Raw genomic sequence first — 14239 nt, 5'->3', positions numbered from 1 at the left:
ACCGTCAATAAAAAAACACTTAACTTTCCTGTTTGGTCCAGAAGCACGGCATCGAGAGTAAACACTTCTTACAATACCTGCAAATTAAATCATCTATCCTAGGAAAAATGAACATCCAGACAGCTAACCTTGACATTCCCCACCAATCTCAGAGCTGCTTAATATTCCTCTCCAAAAAAAAAAACACTCTCCCAAATTTACAAAATTATATCTTGTTCAGAAAAACAATTGGCCTGCCATATCACAAATGGGAATCAGACTTATCAATTACTCCCGGTGCCGACTTCTGGACCAAAATGTGCAAAAACATCTACCTCATGACAAAGAATAGTAATCTACAACTAATACAATACAAGGTTCTTCACAGATTCCACTACACTGCACATAAATTGGCAAAATGGGGTTTGGCTCGGATCTTTGCACTCACTGCACACAAAATAACCCAGATACATACATTCATGCGGTTTGGCATTGCACTCCAATCAACCACTTCTGGGTGAGTGTCACAAAATCTCTCTTCCATCTTTGGCTGTCACATCCCAGCATCCCTTCCTTATGCATACTTGGTGATACATCCACAGTCAATTTAAGCAACTCCGCAATAAAACACTACTGGTAGCTTGACTATCGCCAAGAAAACAATCCTCATGAACTGGAAATCTAGGAAAAAAGCTCACATCACTCATTGGAAAAACTTGTTAACAGACTATATATCATTAGAAAACCTATCAACTACAAACTTAATCAATACTCAGGATACAACCTCTCCTTGGTACCCCTTTATCACCTACTTACAGTCCTGACCCTCTTTGCCTGAGTTCCATCTCCACACCATCATAACACACTTCATCAACAGATACACATATCATCGAACACTAGGCAGGGAGGGTAGCTGGAACTATTATTGTTATTATTATTATTATTAGTAGTAGTAATATAAATAGCATCCCTTCTTTCCCTCCCCCCTTTTATTTACATTCTCTGATAACTTTACTAATTTCACTCTTTCTCTCTGCCTCTCCCATCGTTATTCTGCGGGGCCCCATTGGATGGCTTGGGAGACTTCGGTCCTGGCGGGTTGCTGTGTGGTTTTGGCATTGGTTGGGTCCTGTGGGTTATCTATTGGCCCTGGGCCCCGGTGTGCACCCTCCTCATGCAGCTCATGCACACGCCTTGTCCTGGAAGCACACAGCACGCTTTACTCTCTTTTAATCGCACTACATGTTAGGTGACATACATAAACAAAAACTACAAAACAGGCTAGGGTAAGAGTGGAGTGCAGGTAGATGCCTCATCAGGTGTCTATCTGCATGCCTCACTTATTTTAATGCACACATTGTTGAGGCATACATCTTACACAGGGTAAGTGTGGTGTGCATGGGGAAATCCTGACAGATATTCACCATGCATGCCCACTTCTTTAATGCTACATTCTAGATAGACCCCTCAACCTAGCCATTCACATACTGTACATATTTAGGTCAAGAGTGGCGTGTTGGGTGAAGGTCTGGGGGCAGAGGTGTGGTTGGTCGTGGTAGTGGGGATGTGTGCATATGCTGGGGGCCTGAGGCGATGGGTGGCACGCAGGTCCTCCCCTCTGTCAGCTCGGGCCGCAGTATAACTGCAGGGGCTGGGTGGAACTGTGGCCATTAATGGGTGCCCAGGTTGGCAATCAGTCAGGCAATCAACCAGGCAATCAGTTATTCCTATTATTATACTTATCATTAATAGAATAATTACAACTCCTCTCCTGAAACCCTCCCTCTCTATGTTCCAGCTTCTCTCCTCCTGGCCCAACAGCAAACCAGCCTTATACATATGCGCACACACACACACACACACACACACACACACATACATCCTCACATACTCACTACCCCTCACCCCCCATCCCCACCCCCATCCCAACACCACCTCATTCACACTCTTAGAGCTACCATCCCACCCCCCATCCCCCCTTCTTTTCATTTCGGTCATCAATTTCATCCCTGATAATCATATCTGTAATCATCCTGGGACTTAAATCATCCTTAGCCTTTCTGTTATTAATGTTATGTTGTGTTATGTTTGTGGAAGCCAAGTCAATGTGATGTCTTGTTAAGTTACAGTATGTGTTTATGTAATGTACGTCTGTTTGTCGTATGTAGTATTCATGTGCATGTCGTAGTGTTGCATTTTCTGTAATGTCAATGATGTTTGCAAAAAAAAAAAAAAAAAAAAGACATAGACATTTTCTTACATGTATAACAGACAAATAACAACATACCAAACATCAAAAGGAATTATTTTCCTCAAAGTGCCATGAACTCTTCGTTATATAGAAACTCACATTACCTTGAAATAACTGGATTGAATTTGAATGTCACCCTAATGCTCCAACACTTGATTAGATGCCACTGCTCCTGTAAGACCGCATTCATGGCTTGTCCTATTAATTAAAAGCCCATTCAAGGCCTAATCAAAAAAAAAAAAAAAAAAAAAGATTACAAATGACTACTTCAGAATGGTAAGTTTTTTTCATTTATCATTTACACGTAGCACTACACGTTAGCTGTAATACTAATGTAATAGCCTACTCACACTTCAGTGTCCTAGCCTAAGCATAACGTTGTATTAGTCTTATGTTAACTTTGTAAGCAGCATAACAGTTATTAATTTGCACACAAACAAAAGTTTTACAACATGTAACGTTACCCTCGTGCATTTTCTGTCAAGACGTCCAGTTAGCGAGAAAGTCCGTATAGCCAATATGTAGCGTGCAGATAGCTATAATGAAATGAGTGCTGCTCGCAAGGAAAGTAGCCTATACTCTCGTTTTAGTCAGTATATTGTTACCGTTCTCTCCTGCTGAATGGGTTATCTGATTAGGAGTTACCTACATTATTTGCCACGTAACGTTAGTAGTAATATGTGATCTTACAACAGGACGTCCAGTTAGCTGGGCAAGAGACTATTTCCGTAGTACCACTTCAGTATGTTATGGCCGTAATGAAATGAGTAGCCTACTGCTCACTCGCTTCAACCAAAATATTACCACTGTCATGTCACGAGAGGTAATATTTTTGTTGACGCGAGCAGTAGGCTACTCATTTCACAAACACCATAACCTATGAACTGCCACTACAGAAATAGTAGGCTCTTGCCTAACTAACTGGACATCGTCCTGTTGTATATATTATTACATGTAACGAAGATAATAATCTCATAGCCTACTGCTGATTAGGTCATCTGGTTAACTTCTATCCTGCTGATTATATCATCTGATTATAAGATTATTACCCTCGTTCCATGTAGTGATATGTGAACTTACAATTACATCCATCTCCCCTTGCCAGGTGTACGTGTGGAAACTGTGACCGCATGCCCCAGGAGAGAGAAAATATATGTTGCCGGGAAGTACCCCAGGTAACTAAAACTGGAGATATTTACTCAAGCTAATTTGTGCTTTCTGCTCATTCAAAATGACAAAATAACAGCATGGTCTTTATATTTGTTTTTACAGGTCATGAGAAGAATGACCCAGGTTCCGGAGGAGATAACCTGTATGATTGACCATCCTGGCCTTGAACCGGTGTGCCTCAACATATATTCTTTACAAAATGCAATGAACATCTACAGAGCTGACCATGGGCAGTTGAGAATAAGAGGGATGGAAAGGTGAGGACAATCTGATACAAGTGTTACCAGCTATATAATATAAATCAAATGTTTTTAGCCAATATGCATTCATTATTAGTTCAGCAGGTCACGAAAACATAGTTTGATGCAAACAGTAAAATGACAAACTTTATTTTGTTTCAACACAATCATACAGTGCTATACTCAAAAATATAAAATATTCAAAAAATAAATAGTAAAAAAGTGTGCCTTTCCACTCTGATTTCTCTGAAGGCAATGCAGACACTTGGCCTACAGATCTTTCGTGAGCTGGTGCTGGGGTTTCCTTGGGCGAAGTGTCCGTGTTGTGATCCCCTCTTGTGTGGTGCTGCGCATACGGAGGGAGTTTCCGGAAACATCAGGGCAGTATGTCGGGTTCAGACCCCCCCTCGACTGAACCGTGACACATGCTCAGCGACAGCATCCTCCCTGGAAGGTCTGGGAAGCTGAGCACACAAGTCTTGGGGCACAGGAATCTGCTGGACGGCATCCACATAACGAAGGGAGTCATGGACGATCTCTTCGAACACCAGTCTTATCAGGTTAAAGACATAGCCTGTTGTGTGTGTGAATTAATACAGTGGGTCCCAGTTAAAAATTGACACTTCATTCACGATCATGGTGAATGGTGAAATGTAAGTACAACTGCAGCCGCTTGGGGGCAGCATAGTCCGCTGTGGAGTTCCACGGTCGAACCAGACGGCGCATTCGACAGCAAGGGCTGTGATTGGCCGAGTTTTCAGTGCGTTTATCTGTGTTTTTAGCAGCCCCTGCAACATGCTAGTCCACTGTAGCCTAAGCCTTGTACATGTTAAACATAGTTTTGGATTCAGTGGCAAGATTTCTTGATTGTACAGTGTCTGTCTCTCAGTAATGTTTTAAAATGAGAGCTTCGTCAGCTGGCAGTAGGCTACTTCATGTGTTTTCAGGTTTGAGGGCTTTTTTGGCAAGATTGACCTTGGTTAGACTCTGCATATGTTATTTCTCTGTATGGAAAATAAAGTCAATTTTCGACACACGTCTGTTATTAGTTCAATAACAAGTGTTGCTTGTTAAAACATGTGACTAGTGAAACTCAAATGATTTTAGAAATATTTAGCCAAAGCCAAAAGTGTTAGAGAAGGAGGAGGCGGTGCAGCTCAGATGTCTCCTTAATTTTTCTTTATTCTTTAGTAAAAGGTGCAGAACATTATTAAACTTTGACTAACGTTTCGATGTTCGTTAGTCAAAAACATCGACACATCGAAATGTTAGTCAAAGTTTAATAATGTTCTGCACCTTTTACTGAAGAATAAAGAAAATTAAGAAGACATCTGAGCTGCACCGGCGTCTCTCCTCTCTAAAATATCTGTCCTGGCCTGGTTGCAACGGATTGTGGCCAAACGACAGAAGCGCGGAGAACCCTCCTTTGTCTACCAAAAAGTGTTACTTTGTGCCCCGCGCTCCCCCACTGCTTGTGAAAGAAGGGGATGGGGGAGGGGGGCTTAACGTGAAAAAGCTTAATGTCACAAAACGGCAACGAGTCGTTTTAGGCTACAGGCCTTCATAATGGTAGGCTACAGGAAGTGGGGGGAGGGTATGGGATGACCAGAGCCGTCATCTATCGTCTTTCCAGGCACACAGCTCGTTATATAGCCTATCGACTGCCTTAACAGATAGGCTTTGCTCTTGGGTTTGGCCTTACAGCGAACTCAATGCTCTTGTTGCTTGCAGTTTGTTAAATAAAGCGATGCAGATTACATTATTTATTTCTGATTAATTGCGTCTTTTGATGTATTTTGCAACATTTGCTTGTTAGGCTGGGCTACTGTCAATGTCCTGTACAGGTCAATGTTTAACAATTGCTGGTGTAGGCCTAGGCTATTAATCAATTAGGGACTGTTCGTTATTTATTTAATTAAGGGGCTACGGAGGAGTTTTGGGGCGTTAGTCAAAAAGGCGTGACCCTCCCTCGCCAGCAAGAATTTTTTCTATGACCCTCCAAAGTGATTGAGAAAACGCATGACCCTCCCCAGTCCCAACAATTTATTGATGCCTTAGGCTACTGGGTCAATTTGGGAGCTTGCATGCTCGACTCCTTCCTTGAAATGCCTTGAAAAGGCTGTCGTTTTGCACAATTTCACAAATAATCACCGGGACGAAACAAACCTGTCAACTTTTCCCGGGTTTATGGCGTATTTTAACTTTTTCCTCGCTGTCTTAGGGAGGAGCTGCAGGGCCGTCAAGGGGATGCGACGGCCCTGTGCGAACTTGACAGATGCAAGGCCCTTTTCACTTACGTGCATGAAATCATGCGATAGCTTACTATACACATAGCCAAGGCTACCGTCGGTGTATTTTAATAGTAGCCTATTCTAATAAGCTACACCAGCTTGCCTTTAAGAGGGGAAATTCAATTGTATAGCCTATAACATTAGCTGAGTCACATATTTGGTCATATGGTGTTTATCATAGGCTACATCACAAAACCAAATAGTGTAACAAAGGCGAACACTTTAACAGGGGGAATTAATTGGGCATGAATCATTGTGCTGAACGGTATTTGTCAATGAGCAGAAACAAACACGACATTCAAACTATTGATAAGATGTACTGGTCTGTATCTATAGGCTAACATTGGACAAATAAATGGCACTGACTCGCCATATCCTGACTCAGGAAAAAAAAACATTTTCTTGCTTTGCCGCAAACTCAGCAATGCAATCATAGGCTACCTGCAAACTGGCCTAACGTCTTTTTCATAGAAGGGAGAGCCCAGTCTCTCCTGTGACATGGAGGTGCGCAAATAGTTTTTAATAGCCTGTTCAACTTCGAAAAGCTTCGTTCACCCGATGCCAGTCACTGATCGCAATTTCAAAATTCGGAAAGCTTCATCTTTTTAAGTTTAAGTGCAGTGGCCCCTATCTGCCCCCTTTGGAATTATATCTCAAGCCTATTATAAGGTCCAGTGCGTTATGTCCTGGGATTCGGATGCGCTCAAAAAGAAAAGAAAAAACACTTTTTTTATAGATGGTTATGAGGAGCAATGTGAGAGAGAAATTTGATGATCATTGATCGTTGTTTTGGGACGTTAAGCCTTTTCCATAGGCGTCAGTGAAGGAGATTGAAGAATGACCATTTTTTTATACGAAAATATTTCTTAACTACAAAAACTCTAAAAACTCAGTGTCATTCAGACTCAACCCTCTTGTTGTTTTATCTTTTTCGTTTGAACGTTGGCAAGCAGGCATGTTGCGGTTGCAATTTAAGTGAAATTTCTACAGTAGGCCTACAACATGCTGTTAGGCTGGGCTACTGTCAATGTACTTGTACAGGTAAATGTTCAACAATTGCTGCTGTACAGGTTATATAATCAATTAGCTAAATCATTTGTCCAGCTGTTTAAACATTTTTTAGGTGCTACATTCAAAGCGCCAAAAGGTGCTTTGATATATTTTTCGTTTGAACGTCGGCAAGCAGGCATGCTTTGGTTGCAATGAATGAGGATAATTGCTTTTGTTTGCATTATTTTGAATATGACTCGCTCCAGTCTCAACAGCACGTACTTTTTCCACACGCTAAGTTCTAACACACATAGGCCTATCCCCTCTCGCTTTCTCTCTCTCTCCATTCCTGCACACGGTGCTTTCTTAAAGGAGCTGCACCATTTTACAACAATTGCATCTACATTTTCATATTAGAATGTTTTGTCAAGTGTAAGCTTAAACTACCGTGATCAATTTAAGTTCCCGTGCCCCCGCTGCGTCATGGAAGCAGTAAGTCAGTCGCATCAAAAATAGTAGTGGCACCCAAGTGACACCTTGTGGTTGTTTGTGTCAACTGCAGTTTGTGCCATTTCTGCTGAGAAAATGGGGTGCGTGATTCATGAAGGAACCCGTCCAAACTTAACGGGGACCCACTGTAAGTTATTGTTAGTGTCTATACCGTTGCACATTTGTTGCACAATCGTTTGTATAAAAAAATATATACATTTTAAACGTACAAATCGTTGGCTCTGACTTTTTTGACTGTGTAACCTCCCCTTTTGGCCTTTGGAAACACAAGCCTGTACATTAGTTTCCCCTTGGCTGTCTTCCGTTGTGGGCGCTGAGCATTCTCATTGAAATGCATAACTGCAAGGTACAACCTAAATGAAACAGCAGAAATGTTGTAACAATTGTCACTTGTCACTTTTGTAAGCACACACCAAGCAAAATACTACTATTAACTCACAGCAAAAGCATTGGCTAAACCTGTAGGCTGTGCCAAAGCTGTACTCTAACCGGTGTTGTTACAAGTGCCTTTCAGTTAGAGCAGCCTAAAACTGTAATGATTTGCATTTTGATGGCTGGCAATTAGGCCTGATCTCACACTTTCACTGAACAAAACCCATTTCTGTACACAATTTGTCCCCCATTCACATTTGCCATTCTAAAGACTTGATTTAAATATGAAGAGGTTCATAGGGAGTGTACATACCTGCATAGCATTCCAATGAAGGGGTAAACCACATTTTTGGGGGCAAACCGCTGGATGACACTATGGAATGACTCCACAGTTGATGTCTGGAAATGATGACTAAGCTTTTCAACATCAGTAAGGAACCTCTTGTTTGTTAGGACCTTGTCAAGTCTATTCAGTGCTGATGAACCTAAGAGAAGGTCAATTTACATTGCAATTTAAAACCATGAATATTGATGAAGATACATGTGTAATCATTGTTTTACAATACTGACCTGGTTGAAGCCACTTGCTACGGTCCTTTGAGGCCTTCGGTGGATGTACACACTTAGGGAAAGCTGGATCAGAATGATTGTGGACACCTTGCATGTGGTTCAACACAGACTTCCATTTCGCTACCTTCTCTGTTCCGGAGACGGAGCTTGTGGCACACCAGTACAGGTGGTTGACTATGCTTTTATGCCACTTCTTCACCAAAGCACAGTCTTTGTCTGTGCCAATTTGTTCCAAGTTCTTTGACAACCCTAATCAAGCACAGCAAGATATACAAATTGTTGTGTAATCATTGAAATGCAAGTTTAGATAGCCACTTGTGTTCAGTTATCTACGTCTTTACAACATGTTAAACAATATATAAATAAAAGGTCACATTACCTTTTGCTACATGCCATACGTCATAGTAGTGGGTGATTTTACGTTCTCTCAGGAACTTCTGGATCTGAGGGTGACGATCGGTGATCACACAGTCCAGCTTCACACCACTTCGATGTAGGAGGTCCAAGCTTCTAATAAGACCTTCCTTTTCCATGTACGAGCTTCCCCCCACCTCGTTGCTCTGTGTAGAAAGAGACACACACACACACACACACACACACACACAATAGGTATCCAATAAGTAATACAATCCAATAGGTTTACAATAAGCATTTTTACATTCTGTATCAAAACACTGGATTATTTACTCACTTTTCTGACCATTTTGACCACATATGTTTCACAATGACATGACAGATAAGGCTTATACAGGTTCATAATGACACTATTGTCAGTACTACTTGTGCATATGCATAATACATTATGTTAGTCCTGATGATTTCAAATACCTGCACCAGCTGTATGTCCACAATTTCATTGGTCTGCACATCCATCATTGTGTAGCTCCCATACTTTGCAGAATATCCTACAATGCAGAAGATTTTACATTTTTAGTCAATTAACATGAGATGTAAGGAAACGCCTCACCTGAAATTACTGGTGTAATACACATTAAAACAGAAAGGGAAAAAAAAGTGTACCTGGTGAGTCTGCTCGCATATCACCCCCAAGAATGACACTGTTGTCCTCACTGAGCATTTGAAGCTTTGTAGATTGCCATTCAGTCCAGCTGTGGATTATAGCTGGTTCCAGGTATGTTCTGGCATGTCTTCTGAAGGCATCATACGTGTGTGTTCTCAGCTGCATTGCATCAAATATCTATAAAATAATTAAAAGTAGATCAGTTGTGAAGTCATCAGTGAAAGACAAACACTTCCTGCAGGGGACAATGAGCACAATGATACCTTTTTCATCTTTGAAAATGAAGCTCCACAAAAGTAAATGGCAGCAGACAGCTGAAGGTTGCCCACAGGGGTGCTCCCAATAACTGGCTGACTCTTCCACTGTCGGAAGAACTTGCAGTGAGGGCATAGTTGGTCGATCGCTAGGAAGGATCCTCTTCTGCGTGGCAGGAATGTACAGGTTCTTGTGCACACAGGGCAGATCTCGAACAGGCTGAAGAGGCATTGCTCAAAAACAATGTATTTTGCATCGCCATATGAAGTCACTGGCGATGTACTACAAAAGATAAGATAAGATCTCAGTCAAAAATCTGTCAAAAAACAATTGTACTGTCTGACAACAGTCACAATGCATATAAATAGCACTGCTGCATTGTGAGAGTTGTAACTTTACTTACAAAAGCTGAGATGATTCTGTCTCCATTGTAGCAGACTGTGCAGGATCGTATGTGGAATCTTGAGGATCAGTGCATGCAGAGGAAACATCTTCCACCTCCTCCTCAAATTCAAGGCGAGGTCTCTTTGCTGGCCTCTGACCCTTCAAAGGAGTTGAAGAGAATGGCCCAGAGACTGAAGGAGCCGTTGTGCCTACTGCCACACTTTGGCATTGCGGCGTTGCCTGTATGCCTTCAAAGGGGGAGGGGGAGACTATTTAGTGGGGTGTCATATGGATTGCTCGGTGCCGAAGGACAATGTACTGCTGTGATACAACATACAATTTACTAATCAGTCATATCTTTTGTATATAGACCCATTCATACTGGTTGAACAAATAACTTTCACCAGCCTTCCCCACAAAAGTAAATGCAGGTCATTCAGTGAGATGAATAGTATGAATAGGTCTATTCATACTATGAATACTTCTTTAATTTGTTGTGAATGGCTCACTAATGTACTCAGTCATCAAGGTAAGTAATTGGGCAACACTGCTCTACTAAATGCTACCCAGTAAAATGCTACACATGTTTGGAACACACAAACACCATAACACGTCTGATAATATTCATGATAACATAAGAATAATTAGAACGTTTACCTTTGCTTCGTTGGTGAGGTCTCAATGTAGTAAAAGAAAGCTGCGTCCCGCGAGATGCCACACAAGGAGGATCTGTTTGGCATGCTGCAACTTTTGTTCGTGGTTGTTCTTGTTGTTCTTGTGATCATTTTACACGATAATGTTAACGTTACTCCTAGTTTCCACTTCTAAAAGTGGTAACAGGATCGACTTAGGTGGGTAACATTACAGCTTAGTGCTAGCTTCTAGCAACCAAACTATCGTGATTCTACTCAGCTTTAGCTATCTTGCTGGAATAGAATAACAAAATAACCTGACGAAGACCTGGACAAACGTGCATCGTAAAGTGTAGATTTACATGTCAACATGTTATTTATTCGAATGAAATACAGTCAGGGAAATGAAATAATGTTACCCCCATTGCTAACAAACTGAATCGTAACACATTCTACGTGTACATGTATGTTGCTATACACGATATGCTAGCATTGCTATCAACTGCTTAGCGACAAAATAATACTTACAGCTTGCGGTTGTGATGACCTTACGGTCGGAACAGCCCCTCGTTTCAGTAAAAGAAGTTTGGCAAATCCTGCTTTAAACTGTCCAAGATTTTGAAAGCTGTCTTCGGTAAAATGTTTAGAGCAAATGAACAGCTGAGCGTCGAACTTTGCAGGGATCTTCTGATAGACAAACATTATCCATGCCTGCCAAGTCTTCGGATCCTTGGGAAGACTGTGACAAACTTCCCCTTTCTCCGTGCAGCCTGGAACACTGCATTTACCTCTCTGGCTCATTTTCGATAGAGAAACTGCCTGCTTTGTAATTCTTGTAGAAGTAAACCCAACAGTAGGCTAGCTAAACTAGTGTCTGACATCTTCACGACCTCCATTCATGTTCTTGGGCCAGCGAACCAGTGGGCTGGTCTATATGTAAATTTTGGGGCGTGACAAATGTACAGGCCAGAGCCAAATAAGGCACCACTTCAGAGTTTGCGTAAACTCTCAGCTTCTTTTGGATTCGCCCGTTTTATGGCGGGAGTTTCGAATTGTGAGATTTGCACAGAAAGGAGGTGTGGATGGGGTTTTGAACTTCTCTGTATCTCCATTTCACCCACTGATCTATAACAAGGTAAACTCGGTTTTGCATTCTATGACCCCTTTAAATGTTTAGTGGACACAGGGGCAACATATACTTGTCTTCACCCAAAAGATGCTCAACACCTCCCCAGGTCTTCAGGAAAATTTATAAAGACAGTGGGTTTTTCAGGAAAAACGCAGCTAATTCCAATGACAGCCCCAGTGTCAATCCAAATAGAAGACAAGGAAATCAGGATACCGGTCTTAGTAGCAGAGCATACGGCCGTCAACCTACTGGGACGGGACGCACTATGCAACCTAAGACTCCAAATTGAATGCAGTGCATGAGTGCAGATAACAGGACTAGCAACCCAAATGGCCCATCACAAAATGATACTCACCAAGCCTACTGGATTGGACGATTGGAACCAGACATAGAGCGAGTGATCTACAACGAGCATGCCTTTCAGATAAGCAGCCTTCATGCTCGTTTGAGGGCGCCAAGATGCCCTTTTCACTGTACAATAAAATTCGACCAAACGCCAAACAAGGAAAGGGGAGAAATGGAACAAGGAGATGGGAAAGTGGGGACGCATCCCACTTGACATACGTACATTAGTAGTGGCCAAAGAAGGAGTGGCTGCTCAGGTGAAATTTGTGGAAGGATGGGATCTGGGTGTGATCTTCGACATGCCTGGAACAATGCCACACATCACCCTGAGAGTGGCCAGGGGCCACAGAGCAAGAGAAATGGGCCTAGTGATGCTCGAGGCCAAGTGCATCAAGTGGAAGAACACCGGAAATGACCGACTCCAAACGGCCATAAGTTGTGAAGGAGAACCCATGTTCAGGATAAAGTTGGACAACCCAGTCACCATGTGGGGAGTCCCACAGGTAATTGAGATAATGGATACAGAGCCACAAGAGAAAGAGGACATACCCTACGCCAAAGAGTGTCCCTATGGAAATCAATTCTGTCTCTACCGTCTATTCCCAGGAGCGGGGTGCCGCTGCTGGGATAGAACAAGACATGTGCCATTCAGAAAAGAGGACAGGGAATGGAGCATGTACATGCAACACCTGTCATGTTGCCCCAAGAGGATGGCTACACAACCAGCAATACCTGCCTCAGAGGGACATCAGGGCGGACAAGTGGCCCCAAAGGAGGTCCCTAACGTACCCTACGTCAAGGGATGCCCCTATGGCAACCCATACTGCATGTATGGTCTGCTAAGAGGAATAGGGTATCGATGTTGGGATAGGAAGAACCATGTGCCTCTCACCGAATCTGATCCAGACTGGAAGAGATACAAGAAGCACTGCCTGAACAGCGAGACGGGCGAGAGAACAGGGAGGCCGGGATCGTCCCTCTGGAAGATGATGATGCTGCAGGAGGCGGCAGAGACAAACAGGGAACATACAGAGGTATTAAGACAAGTGCCATCTGTGGTATGGTCACGGGGAGATGGAGACATAGGACTGGTCAAGTCAGCGAGCCCCGTGGAATTCAGACTAAAACCAGGAGCGACACTGCCTTTCCAGCCACAGTACCAAGGGATAAGAGGGACAATGGAAGATCTCCTGGGAGCAGGAGTCTTGGAGGAAGTCCCAGGTGCAAGGTGCAACACACCCATATTCCCTGTGCTAAAGGCAGATGGAGTACGATGGAGAATGGTCCAGGACCTCAGACCCGTGAATGAGCGCATTGAGGACTATCCAGCGGACGTCCCACATGCCAATGTACTGATGACCAAGCATTCTTCACAATACGAATGGCTCCCGCAAGTAGGGAGTTCTTTGCATTCAAATATCAAGGCAAGACATTCCAGTATACAAGACTCCCCCAAGGGTTCAAGCACTGACCGCACATTTTCAACCAGGTGCTAAAGGAGGACCTAAAACAAATTGTGTGCCAGAGCACGATTCTGCTAGCCTAGAAATCTAATTACATTTGCTGCCAGGGCTAGTCTAGCAACTCTCCATTGGCTTGTGAGCTCCAGAAATCGAAACTCAATCAGGCCAATGAAATCGTGTATAGAGTCGTTAGGTGGGCTTAACATAATGATTGATGGCAGAGTTGCAACGGTTTGGCTTGAATTCCCTGCTACTTGAAAACAAATAAGATGGATGTTGCTGTTGGCTTAACAGTGTGACACGAGTTAAACTTTTTATTAAGTTGGCAAGCGTTTGAACTAGCCAACTAGCTCCGCTGGTGGGAAACGATGGGACTCATAGCTGCCCGATGTCTATTGCGTGCAGAGGGAATTTGAAAGACAACTGATTATCCTGCCCCTCGGACTGAGCACTGCGAACGGTGAGTGCCCAGACCCTACATTTTAATGTGGGTCTGGCTCGTCAGGCTACGATTCTGCAGTATGTTGACGATGTCTTGGTATGCTCACCAGACAAGGAAACATGTGAGAAGGACACAGTCCACATGCTGACTGTTCTGGCCGAAGGGGGGTACAAAGCATCAAGGAAAAAGCTCCAGT

At 42.9% G+C, this 14239-nt stretch overlaps 2 long non-coding RNA genes across 2 annotated transcripts; one reads left to right on the top strand and one right to left on the bottom strand.

Moving 5' to 3' along the window:
- The first annotated feature begins 3153 nt into the window (after nt 1–3153).
- On the top strand, nt 3154–4216 carry LOC125296599. The gene is made up of 3 exons (XR_007193810.1): nt 3154–3405; nt 3503–3657; nt 3892–4216. It is a non-coding gene; the product is annotated as an uncharacterized LOC125296599 (long non-coding RNA).
- A 5301-nt stretch (nt 4217–9517) lies between these two features.
- LOC125296600 lies at nt 9518–10804 on the bottom strand. The gene is made up of 4 exons (XR_007193811.1): nt 10690–10804; nt 10052–10280; nt 9657–9930; nt 9518–9570 (listed from the first exon to the last, which is right to left on the bottom strand). It is a non-coding gene; the product is annotated as an uncharacterized LOC125296600 (long non-coding RNA).
- Between the last annotated feature and the right edge of the window lie 3435 nt (nt 10805–14239).

This window comes from Alosa alosa, chromosome 6, assembly GCF_017589495.1.
Source record: "Alosa alosa isolate M-15738 ecotype Scorff River chromosome 6, AALO_Geno_1.1, whole genome shotgun sequence".
In the NCBI taxonomy this organism is placed as follows: domain Eukaryota; kingdom Metazoa; phylum Chordata; class Actinopteri; order Clupeiformes; family Clupeidae; genus Alosa; species Alosa alosa.
The sequence above is the reverse complement of the archived record's forward strand: the minus strand, read 5'-3'. Positions and strand labels throughout refer to the sequence as shown.